Source organism: Gordionus sp. m RMFG-2023, chromosome 1, assembly GCF_954871325.1.
Source record: "Gordionus sp. m RMFG-2023 chromosome 1, tfGorSpeb1-WG-v2, whole genome shotgun sequence".
In the NCBI taxonomy this organism is placed as follows: Eukaryota; Metazoa; Nematomorpha; class Gordioida; order Chordodea; family Parachordodidae; genus Gordionus; species Gordionus sp. m RMFG-2023.
The window spans coordinates 79,396,327-79,410,045 of NC_088775.1; positions in this window are offsets into that span (position 1 = coordinate 79,396,327).

The window sequence follows — 13,719 nt, forward strand, 5'->3', positions numbered from 1 at the left end:
ATGACTATAATTATTTCGTTTATCATCTCTCATTCCATTTTCATCTTTAATCTATATTTTTCTTTTATTATCAATAACTTTTCGTTCCTCTCCCGATCTAATAATATTGATACTTTTCCTCATTCCTTCTATCATATTTTCATTTAACATTTTCCATATTTCATCCTTTAAATTTAACCTCTCTTCCGTAATTCTTTCATTTTCATTAGCGTTTTTTACTTCCCTTTCATTTTTTCCTTTTTCAATTTCATTACTTTTTATTTCAATTTCCTCCGTAATTTTTATTCTATCTCTTTCTATAATTTTTTTTATTTTTTTCCGATGTAACATAATACCAATTATCCATAAACATATCACTACTACAGCTATAATACAATTATTTCTCTGTGGAACCATTTTCACATATTTTGAGTTTTTATACTTCTTTTATAATTAAACATTTATTCTTTATCCATATAAAAAAATTTATTAAAATTTTTATTATAAATATTTTAACATTGCTAAAGGTTAGACAATAAATTAAACTTAATATAACTAATAATATCAAAATTATATAAATGCACATCATTTAATATATTCCAAAAAATTTTTACCTTTTATTTTTAAGAATCCAATTTATTTGCCTTGTGTCCCAGTTATTGTTCTAGGTTCATGCACCACTTTTTGTAGACTTCTTATAACTTCTTGTAGATTGGGTTAATACAATAAAATACTTATAATTTTATTTCTATAATGTATTCTTTATAACCAAAATTATTTTATATAAAAATAAATCCTATTTTTTACTCGTTCTTCAAATAAAAATAAATTACAACCTTCACATTATCTCTTTTTCATATATAAAAATACAATATATCTTTGACATCATTTCTTTTTCATATAAAAATACAATATATCCTTGACATTATTGTAATAATAATTTAAATACACATAATACTACAACATATATAAATAAGCAAATATTCAAAATTTATTTAGCATTTTTATTAAAATAAAATAAATATATATATTAAGGTAGCAGTGGCCAATGAGGTGGGGGAGGTCCCCATAAGCTCCGAAAAAATTTCTTTAATAATTATTGCCAATAATTTTATTTATAAAACGGAAATAAAAATAATATGTACGAATCAAAATGAAATATATTTAAAATAACAAACCAGACTTTTCAATTTTAAATGATCACATGGTTTAAATTAAAAATTTGGAATTCATTTTATTTGGAGCATTAAAAATTTATTAAAACCAAAAATATTTAGTAAGTGTTCGGTTTTGAGCTCGGCATTTGGTCAAATCATAATATTTCAATCGGTTATCGGTCAAATCTCGATATTTTTAAATTATTTTATGGGATATTTTATACGTATTTATAGATAAATAAAACAAAAATGAACATTTTTACTAGCAAATTTGGTCAATCGAATATTTAGTAAGTGGTCGGTTTTGAGCTCAGCATTCGGTCAAATCATAATATTCAAAATATTTTTCACCTAAATGTACACGTGTAAACCAAAAATGAAGAGATTTTGATCAATAACGGCAGCAATATGTGCCTTACAAGTTTACTATTCTAAACCCACTCATTGAAAAACCTATCTGTTGGATTATGCAAATTTAGTTATAAGATATTTATGGAACAAAATTAATTTAAATGATGGATTTTTATTTTATGTGTTTATTTCTTCGAAAATAATATTTGTATATGCAAAATAAATTTTACATTTTTTTATAGTTTATGGAACAAAATTAATTTAAATGATGGATTTTTATTTTATGTGATTATTTCTTCGAAAAATTATTATTTTAATATGCAAATACTTATAATGTTTAATGGCTATAAAAAAATATATAAATAGCTAAGAAAAATAATTATATTTTAACGGATGATATTTTAAAAATTAATTTAATAAAAGGATTACAGACGATATTTTGTTTCTTCGAAATTTGTGTGAAATTTAATAAAAAGGAAAGATTTAATACAGAAAAAGTAAGTCTACGATTTAATAAATTAGAATTATTTAAAGGAGTTACATTATATATTTTAGGTGTGCTCAAAAGTAAGTAGTTAGCCATCGTTATTATTAAAATTAATCCTTTATTTTAATTATATAGATTTAATACACCTTTGATTCTTAATAAGCTCTCCCAATACTGTGTTAACACCCTGAGTTAAGTTCGGACTTGTAACACTATCTTTTTTTAAAAAAATTTAGGTTTTTCACATGTAATACCCAAATATTAAAAAAGCCCTTACCAATAATCTTTCTGGTTTCCTAAGATGATATTTTCATATATATGCATTTAAAGCCCTCTTATGGATATGTATTATATTTTAAAAATGTAAAATAAAATTTGAGTTGTAATAAGTGAGTAAATATATTTTTTTTCCAATAATATTAAGTAAAAATAGAATTCTAAATTATTTGATATTTAATCTAAATTTTTTATTTAATCAAAAATAGATTTATTTATATTAAAAAAATTGTTTCTGAAAATTATTTTTAAAAAAGGATTGTATAATCAAATTTGGTTTATGATTAATAATTGCTTTTTAGCAATGCAGTATTTAGTCATACCGTAATTAATATTGTTAAACAAGTTTTTAAAATTTTAATTTATTTTTTATAATTTTTAATTAAAAGAAAAATCGTTTAATTTTGTAAAAACAAACAGCAAGTTTTATTTTCTTTAGCTGGTTGAGTCTGAATTGTTGATTACACCTGAAGCGCGAGAGGATATTAAGAAAATCTTAGAGTTTTACTCTGATGATTTTTAATGTGATGTCAAATTTTGATATAAAAATCTTGAATAAAATACTCTTTGAGACCAAGAAATGCTTTGCAGGCCTTTTCCATGTGTAATTGAACTTTAGATTCCCTGCCTAATATCAAAACTTTGTTTTTCTTATTTTAGTTACCTTACCGTAGCTGCACAAATTAAAGGTCTATTTCAACTTTGAAAAGGTTAAAAACCTATTTAAGAAATAACACCGGCGAAAACCATTTAAATAGTTTAGCAGCCCTATTAAATATTTATAAGGAGATTATTCTAGATAAAAATTTGGTTCTAGATAATTTAAATCTCAGAGAAAAGTAGATCTCTCTTTATAAATTTAAATCATAAAATTGCAATATGATTATAATATGTTCTTAGTCATAAAATTTTTATATGCAAAACTTAATTATAATAAATTCTTAGTCATAATATTTATATATTTTTTATATTATACTATTTTTAATAAAAGTATTGCATTTGCAATATGATTTAATTATATTTTGATAATATAATCATTTATATCTATATTATAATTTTCCGATGTCCTCACTACGTCATCGTGACGTCATGTCATCGCTACGTCATGTCATCGCTAAGTCATGTCATCGTTACGTCATGTCATCGGTACGTATTTATTTATTTATTTTTTATTTGTTGATTTTATTTATTTATTTTATACAAACAGATGATCCTATAACTCATATTTTCTATGCAACTGTAGGAGGCCATATTAAAACCAAAAAGTAATACATTATTTACTTAATATTACAAATTATTAATATTTTATATCTCTAGGCTTGGGAAATTTTTACCAAAATTAATGCAACTGTAGGAGGCACTATATTAGGAAGCATATAATTAAAGAAGCATATAATTATAAAAAAATTTATCAAGCCCAGCAACCCTTAATAATTTGTAAAAGATATTCCCATGTCCATTGATCAAGTCTTGAGTTTATACCAATGTTTATACATAGGAAAGTAATACATTATTTACTAAATATTACAAATTATTAAGATAGCCCATCAAAAATGATGGGGAATGAAATTTTTATTCATTTTTTACGATAGTGTCATGCCATGCCAGGTCCAAGCTCACAATATTAGCAATCATATAATTAAAAAAAGATTTATCAAGCCCAGCTCAACCCTTAATAATTTGTAAAAGATATTCCCATGTCAGGTGCAAGCTATTATTAATTTTGAGATTCCAAACCCTCGTATCCAATATAATTTTAAAAATTTTTTCCCAAATCGGAGATAGTTAAATTTTTAATTGATTTATCATCACATGAAGGGTAAATTAAAATGTAAAAAAAAACATAAATAATATTAGGGCAGACCTTATTTTGTCATGATTCTCTTTTATACCAATGTCTATACATAGGAAAGTAATACATTATTTACTAAATATTACAATCAAAAATAGGGGAATGAGATTATTCATTTTTTACGATCCAGGTCCAAGCTCACAATATTAGGAAGCATATAATTATAAAAAAGTTTATCCAGCCCTGCTCAACCCTTAATAATTTGTTAAAGATATTCCCATGTCAGGTGCAAGCTAATATAAATTTTGAGGTTCCAAGCCCAGTAGTATCCAATATAATTTTGAAAATTTTTTTCCACCTCGGAGATAGTTAAATTTTTAATTGATTTATCATCACATGAAGGGGAATTATCTGATTTACCAATTAGTTTAAGATGTAAAAAAAACATGTGAATTCCGTATTAAGGGAAACTGGGCCTGGGCTAGAGGTCTGCATTGGTCGGGTTTTCTGACCGCCCGTCCACGCCCGCCCATCTAATAGGGCGGGCGGACGGGCGGGTAAAATTTTTTTAAAAACAGGCAGGCAGGTGGGCGGGTTAAAAAAATTTTTAACAATGGGCGGGTGGGCGGGCGGGTTAAGAAATTTAAACAATGGGCGGGCGGGTGGGTTAAAAAAATTAAAAATTTTTATTTTAATTAATAAAAAATTGTTCTTACGAACTTAAAAAATAAAAAGCCTTTTTCTGGTATAACTTTTTATAAAATAAATCAACTTTTTTCTTCAATTAAAAAAACTTTTTCTACAAATAAAAACAAACTTTTTTCTATAAACAAATTAAAATCTCCTTTTATGGTAATGAAATAAAACTTTTTTCTTAAAATATATAATTTTTTAGATATTGAAAATTAAAATTTCCTTTTTTTGGGAATAATGAAATTACTCCATTGTGTTATTTTATTTTAGTAATGATTGTTTATCTTTATATTGCCCTTTTTATTTTCATTTTTTTTTTCTTATATAATATATAAATTTTATTTTTTATAACATAATTTTAACAAAATAATATTTTTTAATTTAATTTTAAAATATGAATAAAGAATTGATTGCTAAGAAAATAAAAAATAATTTTTATAAATTAAAAAACAATGAAGATAATAATAATAAACTTAAATCGTCTATATGGAAACAATTTAAAATTATTTTTGATGAAAATGACAAAAAGCTAGATTGGATTCGCTGCAATGATTGCGATTCCATCTTTAAATATAATAGCAAAAGTGGCACCTCCTTCTTCCTTCGGCATCAATGTTCATCTGCAAATTATGAAGATTTGATAGATATTAAAAAAATAACTGGATATTTTGAAAAAGACAATTCTCAATTAAACAAACGATAAAATCTGGTCTAATAGCGAATTTTGTAGAATATAGCGCTAGAGACATTAGGTATTTTAATTTAATAAATTATTCTTTTATCTTTTTTAGGCCATTCCAAGCAGTTCAAGAACCTGGATTTATAAATATTTTACAAAGATTTGCCAACTTAGGGGCAACATATGGTAAATTGGATGATAATAAGATCATCCCTTGTGCTACAACAGTTAGCCGCAACGTATCCAAAGTTAATGAGGATCTTAAGGAAATATTATTTCCTAAAATTGTAGAAATGATAAAAAATTCCATTTGCTCATGTACTACTGATATATGGTGCGAAGAATTTACCAAAATCGATTACATATCTCTAACAATCCATTATATACAAAATTGGAAATTAGAAAAAAAATTTCTTTTTATTTCAAAATTTCAAGATGAAAAAAAGACGGGAGAAAATATTCTTAAAGAATTATTAAGAAAAATTTTAAAAATTGGTGTTCCCCGAGAATATTTTTCCAAGCTCATCTTTGTTACGGATCAAGGAGCAAATATTAAAAAAGCTTTGGAAGGGTAAATTTTTTATTAAATAAAATTTAATTATTAGGTAGATATTATAATAATTTCTGGAGATTTTGTATACACCTAAAGAAAAAACATTCATATTTAAAGAACTATATTTTCCTTTATTTTTTCAAATATTAGCTTTACTAAACTGTTCAGCACATATGCTGAACACAATACTTCGTAATACCTTCCAGTCAACTTTTATTTTAGAAAATGCTCCCGAGATTAATAATATTTTGGTAACTGCAAAATCATTGACGACTTATTTCAAACAAAGTGGCAACGTAAAATATCTAAGCAAGACGTTACTACAAAATATTGATATAAGATGGAATACAAAGCATAATTAGCTACAAAGCATTTATATAATGTATGATGAGATTTTTTTATTCTTACAATCTCGTGATATGACTGAAAAAATGGGATCTATGGGAAAGGAAGATTTAAAAACACTGATAGATTATTTGGAACCATATAAAGTTGCAACTAATGCTCTTGAGGGTGATTGCAGGCCTACACTACAGAACGTTCTTATATGGTATGAAAATTAATATTTTGAAATTTATACCCATTTTTTTTTTATTTATAAAAAAATTAGGTATAATCTTCTACATGAGCATAATAAAATAAATATGAATATAATGGAGAGAAAAACAAAATGCGAAAAAGAAAGATATAAGAAAGAAAAGAGCTAAAAATTTTATAATTGAAAAATTTAAAATTCATATGCTCCATAAAGTTTCAACATTTTTAATACCAAAGTTCCGACAAATGAGGATGTTGTCGTCGGAAGAAATTAATGAAGTAAAAAAAACATATTGAAAACTTGATAGATTTGATTTGCATAGAAGAATGTAACATCGACGTAGATGAAGATTTAATTTTACCCATTTCCCCAAAAGCAAAGAGAATCCAATTAAAAGGTATTAATAAATTATAAATTCGTTTAGCTACTTATCAAATGTAATATTTGAAATAAATAGCATCCACATCAAAATTAAACCCCAACAGATGGAAGGATGAGGTTGTTACTGAGGATAGTACCGTACATAATGACATAACAAAATATTTAAATCTTAAAGTAACCATTTTTGATAAGTATAATTTAGCATAATTTTAAGATGCATGCATATATTACAATTAATATAAATTTAAATTACTTTTATAACTTTATTATTATTGGTTCACTTTTATTTAAAGATTTCAATTGAGGAAGAGGATATACTTCAAAAGGATGTCCTACTTTGGTGGAAACGACAAGAAAAAAATTTGCCAAAGCTATCAAGATTAGCAAAAAAAATATTAGCAATTCCTGCAACTAGTGCTACTTCTGAAAGAGGATTTAGCACTGCCGGAAGGTTTTTAGAACAAAGAAGAACGTGTTTGAATCCCGAAAATGTGGATTCATTATTATTTTTGCATTATAATTACTTATAATATTTATTTTATATTTATATTTTATAAATATTTTATTTGATAAAATAAATTATCCATAATTTAAATTGAATATTTTTTAAGCTTAATATAGTAATTTCCTAAATTATAAAACTTATAGAGATGTAATGTTGAAACTATTTTCATTAGATGCTTAAAATAGTGGACTTGGGTAAAAAAATTTTTATAAATAATGGGCGGGCGGGTAAAAAATTTCTGACTAATGGGCGGGCGGGCGGGTATATTTTTTGAAAACTATGGGCGGGCTGGGCGGGGGGGTTAAAATTTTTTTAAACATTGAGTGGGCGGGCATATTATCCAAAAACCCGCCCAATGCAGACCTCTAGCCTGGGCAAACCATTTATTAGAGAATCATTACAAATAAAATTAAAATAACCGACTCTTATACTTTTTGGTAATATGATCAATTATAATTATATATAAAAAATAAATTTTTGTTTATTATATAGGGTTATTGTAGCTTTTCGGATAAATTTAATGTATGTCTTGCATTTCTCAAATAATTTGTCTATATTTTATGTTAAGTAAAAAAAAATGCTATCTATTTAAATAACAAAAATGCCATTAAACTGAAACTTATATGCAAATTATATATTTTTTAAGAAAATATTTTTTATTGACATATAAATTTAGGCTAATTTTTTTAAAAAATAATGAGGAATAATTATACAAAATTATTAAGAAAGCCCATCAAAAATGACGGAGAATGAGATTTTTATTCATTTTTTACAATAGTGTCATGCCAAGTCCAAGCTCACAATATTAGGAAGCATATAAATATAAAAAAGTTTATCAAGCCCAGCTCAACCCTTAATAATTTGTAAAAGATATTTCCATGTCAGGTGCAAGCTAATATTAATTTTGAGGTTCCATGCCCAGTCCTATCCAATATGATTTTGAAAATTTTTTCCCACCCAGGAGATAGTTAAATTTTTAATTAATTTATCATCACATGAAGGAGCCCAGCCCAACCCTTAATAATTTGTAAAAGATATTCCCATAAAAATAATTATATATTACAATATTTATTTTTATTCAATTAAAATTATATATTTATTCTTAAGGTTCCTACCTTTTTTAACAATACTCCTTTTTATATACTCCTTTTTATTCTTTCAATAAAAAATACAAAACGGGGTTTTCTATTTTTCTATTTTTATGTTTATGTTTATTCCAAAAAACAATACATATTACGGTATTTATATATTATTTAAATTATTCTATACTTTTTCACAGGATCCTATTTTTTTTAAAAAATTTGCTAATTGATCTCTCCGAATGGTATTTTATTCCTACCATTAAATTTAACTTTAGAATTATTTTATCTTTACTTTATAAAACTATCCCTATCTTATTTCCTCTTTATAATTGTTCAAATATTGATATATCAGCCATTAATAATGCACAAATGCTAAATATACCTTTAGAATATCATTTGACAAGTCCCCCCCTCCCCCCCAAAAAAAATTTCTTTTATGATATCCCTCCAACTACTAGATATATGCATCTAATATTGACCCATCTAATGGTTTACAGAATTTTAATGTTCGTTTTATTTCAATAATAATGTTTATTTATATTTTTGCCTGATTTCTTTATTTGTCTAGGCTAACCCAACCTTAATTCCTCACATTGCTACAAAACATTATGAATCTATTAAAGATAAGCAAAGAAAATAATGACGAATAAACAAACGCCTTGCCCGTCCTAGAGTTACTGGTAGCCAAAATAATATAGAACTGTGCTTGAAATTAACTCCTCTGGAGGTTTATTTATTTTTTTTTATCTTATGTTTTTACATGTTTATTTTATTTTCACCCTATTGCCTCCAAATGATATTTCTATCACCACTACCACAATCCCTATGCCACATCTGCCTATTTTTTAACAAATATAAGCATTCAATTCCGTATTATCATTCACTTCACTAGGAGTTATTATAAATATTACTTTATCCGATTCTCTGAGAAACTTTCATGAATATTTAAAGGAATGTTCACACTTAAATGTGCAGTACGGCCATTTTCATCAACTTTATTAATGGAAAAATATGCAGTAGTTCTGTCGTGGCCTTTATAACAATTTTGAGTTAACATTGTCGTTCATGATTCTATTTTAGATGGGGCTACCAATGCTGACATTGACAGAAATATCATTTTGCGTTCTAGGCATAGGCATATGACTCATCTTTATCAGGACGTATTGTGTTTTGTACACTGCTTTGGTAATCCGTCATTACTTTTATCTACAACCCTAAATGATATGAAATTGTACATTAATTATTTCCTTTCCAGACAGCCTTCCAGATTTATTTTGTCGCTTTTTCCATCAAAAATAAAAATGTCACCAAGGATCTGCTCTTAATTTTATCAAATACACAACATAATAATTATTCCTCATTATTTTAAAAAAAATTAGCCTAAATTTATGTCAATAAAAAATATTTTCTTAAAAAATATATATATATAATTTGCATATAAGTTTCATTAGTGTTTAATGGCATTTTTGTTTTAAATAGATAGCATTTTTTTTTTACTTAACATAAAATATAGACAAATAATTTGGGAAATGCAAGACATACATTAAATTTATCCGAAAAGCTACAATAACCCTATATAATAAACAAAAATTTATTTTTTATATATAATTATAATTGATCATCTTACCAAGAAGTATAAGAGTCGGTTATTTTTATTTATTTGTCATGATTCTCTAAAAAGTGGTTTGCCCAGGCCTTCCCAGTTTCCCTTAATACGGAATTAACATGTTTTTTTTACATCTTAAACTAATTGGTAAATCAGATAATTCCCCTTCATTTGATGATAAATCAATTAAAAATTTAACTATCTCCGAGGTGGGAATAAATTTTTAAAATTATATTGAATACGATTGGGCTTGGAACCTCAAAATTTATATTAGCTTGCACCTGACATGGGAATATCTTTAACAAATTATTAAGGGTTGAGCTGGACTGGATAAACAATAATTATATGCTTCCTAATGTTGTGAGCTTGGATCTGGCATGACATCTATCGTAAAAAAAATGAATAAAAATCTCATTCCCCGTCATTTTTGACGGGCTTTCTACTAGTTAATTATAATTGTTAAATTATATTTATACCGTTGTGCAACAAGAATTATTTAGATTTTTTTTAAAATACTGTTGTATTAATAAATTATTAATATAATAATCTGTATAAAATTTATACATTTTGAAATTTATTTTATTGTATATTATCATTAAAATAAATACATAGTTAAATACAGGGATGTTATTTATACTAAAGTATATTAATAATAAATAAATCATTAATGAAATACTCTGTAAAATTTTGATATATGCAAAAAATTAATTAAAATAATTATTTTTAACATATAATAAGATATTTTAAGTAATGATAAAAAATAGAGGTTTTTTGGGGAGAATGCGGGGGGGGGGGGGGGGGTAAATTATTTTTCTTTCTACACCGAATGGATTGAATTATTTTACAATTGAACACTAAAGATTGATAAAATTTTCAGAATAATGCTTTCAGTCGCCTATTAATCATAAATTTAGCCAATGTTATTAATATTTTTTTTATTTATGCTGAATACTTAAGTGATTAGACACAATGAGACACTATTAAAGCACAAAATTTTGACAAATTTTAGAATTAGTATTTCCAATTTTTCAGCCAACTTTAAAAAAGATGATATAAAGATAACTACCAAAATTAATATTATATATTTTTTTTAGAGACCCGGATGAAGGCTAAAGGAAGTTTGGGAGTGAAGCCCCACCCCCCCAAAAAAAATTTTAAACCCCACCCCCCTATGGATAAATTCTTACGCCAGGTAAAGTAGGATAAACAAATAAATATATATTTACAGATATGTATATTTATTATAAAAAATACATGTACAATCATTTATGAGTTTAAAAAATCTTGAATAAATTTCGGTATTTCTTGTTTCCTTGCTCTCCCTCATACATAACAGACAATCTGTGTTTGTAACAGGAATGTTGAGCCAGTATTTTTGGGGTACTTTATATACATATGTTTTCATCCAAGTCCCCAAAACAATTTGAAAACCCTGATTGAATCATAAACTCTTAGGATATCTAAATAAACAAAATATATAATATGTAAATTACCTTATTTTACATTAAGGTAAGAAATAAACTTCATTTTATTTAATAAATTATAAAAAAGATTATAAATCTAGCTTCAATAAAATACGTACTGCTTTCACTTTAAACAAAGCTGCGTTACTTAAAAAATGTACTGCAAACGCTCAATTTGTGCGTGTTATCAAAAAATTTCCACCCATATCCCCATGATCGCATATTTATTATTTTTAAAAATATTCAAAAAATATAAATAAAAAAAAATATTAAAAATTTCCCCGAGTTTTAGTGAGTTACGGAAAAATGATAGAATATTCTATATATAATATAAATAATAATACATTATAAAATATTGAATAAAAATATATATAATATATGGTAGAAAAGATTTCCACATACGTTGAATTAAGAGGGAAAAGGAAGTGTTTCAAATAAACACTTGTAATTCCCTTTTAGGATTTCAAATGTAATTTTTTGTTTGAAGGAAAGGAACTTGTTTTTAACCCCCGTCTTTATTGAATTTTTTTTTAGCCATTTGATTTAAAAATTTAAGGGATTAATGACCGGGGTTTCCCAAATAACTAAATATTAAAGGGATAAAAATAAAAGAATTTAATAGGGACTTATATTTATTGCATCTTTTGATTTCTTGGCATTTCAAGAGGTCAGAGTTTCTATTATAGGGAAATGAGGCATGACATGACACATCCCATACAAGTCATTTGCCGCTCAAGATTTTATGCCATCGGGACACTTACCATCATCATTTAAGAGATCTAACGGCTAAGATTTGCCGATCAACCTATTTAGAATGTCATGTCGCAAAATAGGGCCCTGACTTTAAGGCAAAAGAAACAATGCCTAGAAAATGGATAAACTTGCTTATTGTTTGCAGAACAGATGTCAACGAACGGGATAAGACAACCTAGCTTATGACCAATGGCAATTTGAAACTCATAGTTTGTGAGTAACATTTCCTTTTCTTCACTCGATATCGCGCCTAGCCATTCATGGCCTTTGGGATTTTTTTTGCGTTTCTGAGTAGTTGGAGGTTAGTTAGATCGGGACACAAACAAAGTTTTTCAAATGCACATTGAAACATGGGAATTGGGAAGCTGTTTAAATGGCTGAAGACTGGGTTTGCGGATCCTTGGAGAACTAGAGTAAGCCAAGATTGTTTGTCAGAAGCTAAAAGTGGATCGTTCAACTCGGTAAGCGAGGAAATAGAGTCGTTAAAGGATATTCATGAAGAAAAAAAACAAGCAATTGTTATTAATTTGGAGGAAATCTACGTCCTCCCTGGTAAGCAGGTAAAGAGGCAAATGACTAATTTAAGGGATTCGATGAAATGTTTAAATTTTAATTCGAAGGACTTAAGGACGGAATTATATAGGAAAGGCGGGGAATCTTTAAAGATGTGCAAGAATTTAGGTAAGAAAAGAATTTTTTGGTAAAGAAGAAAACTGATACTTGGGAAGCAATCCTAGAAAAAAAACACCCAGGAAAAAGACCCCTGAAAAAACCCTGAAATTTTTTTTCAAATTTACTTAAGACTTAATAATATAGGTATATTTTTATTTGGATTATAATAAAGTATAAACAAATTTGTATTTTAGAAATAAATATTAAAAAAATATTATTTAATAAGCTAAAATTTTTTAGGTCCTAATTCATTTTAAAGATTACTCATATACCCGCCATAAAAATTAAACAAATTTTGATGTTCAAATTGGTACTGGAGAAAAATACCTTGTATTCCTTATTTTCGTAAAATTTATTTGCTATAGTAATAAATACAATATGCATTTTTAGTTACGATATTAAGTAGACTAAATTTTTCAAAATTTTGTAATAAGATATATTTATTTTATTAGTAAATCATGATTATTTATATACAAATTTAATAATTTAAAATAATAATTATATAAGTTGACATCGAATATTGAAGGAAATGGCGCTTATAAAATCTGGATCACCGTATTCCTCGAAATGTTTCTTTAACCGAATCCTAGTATCGTAACTCTACGATTTGGTTTTCGGGGTCCAACTACCTATACGCCATCCTTCAAGTTTGGTTACATTGGTAGCCACCTCGCATTTCATTTTTTTAAACAATAAGATTAGAAAAACGATAATTACAACCTTGGCATTGATTATTTGTGCGTTCTTCGCTG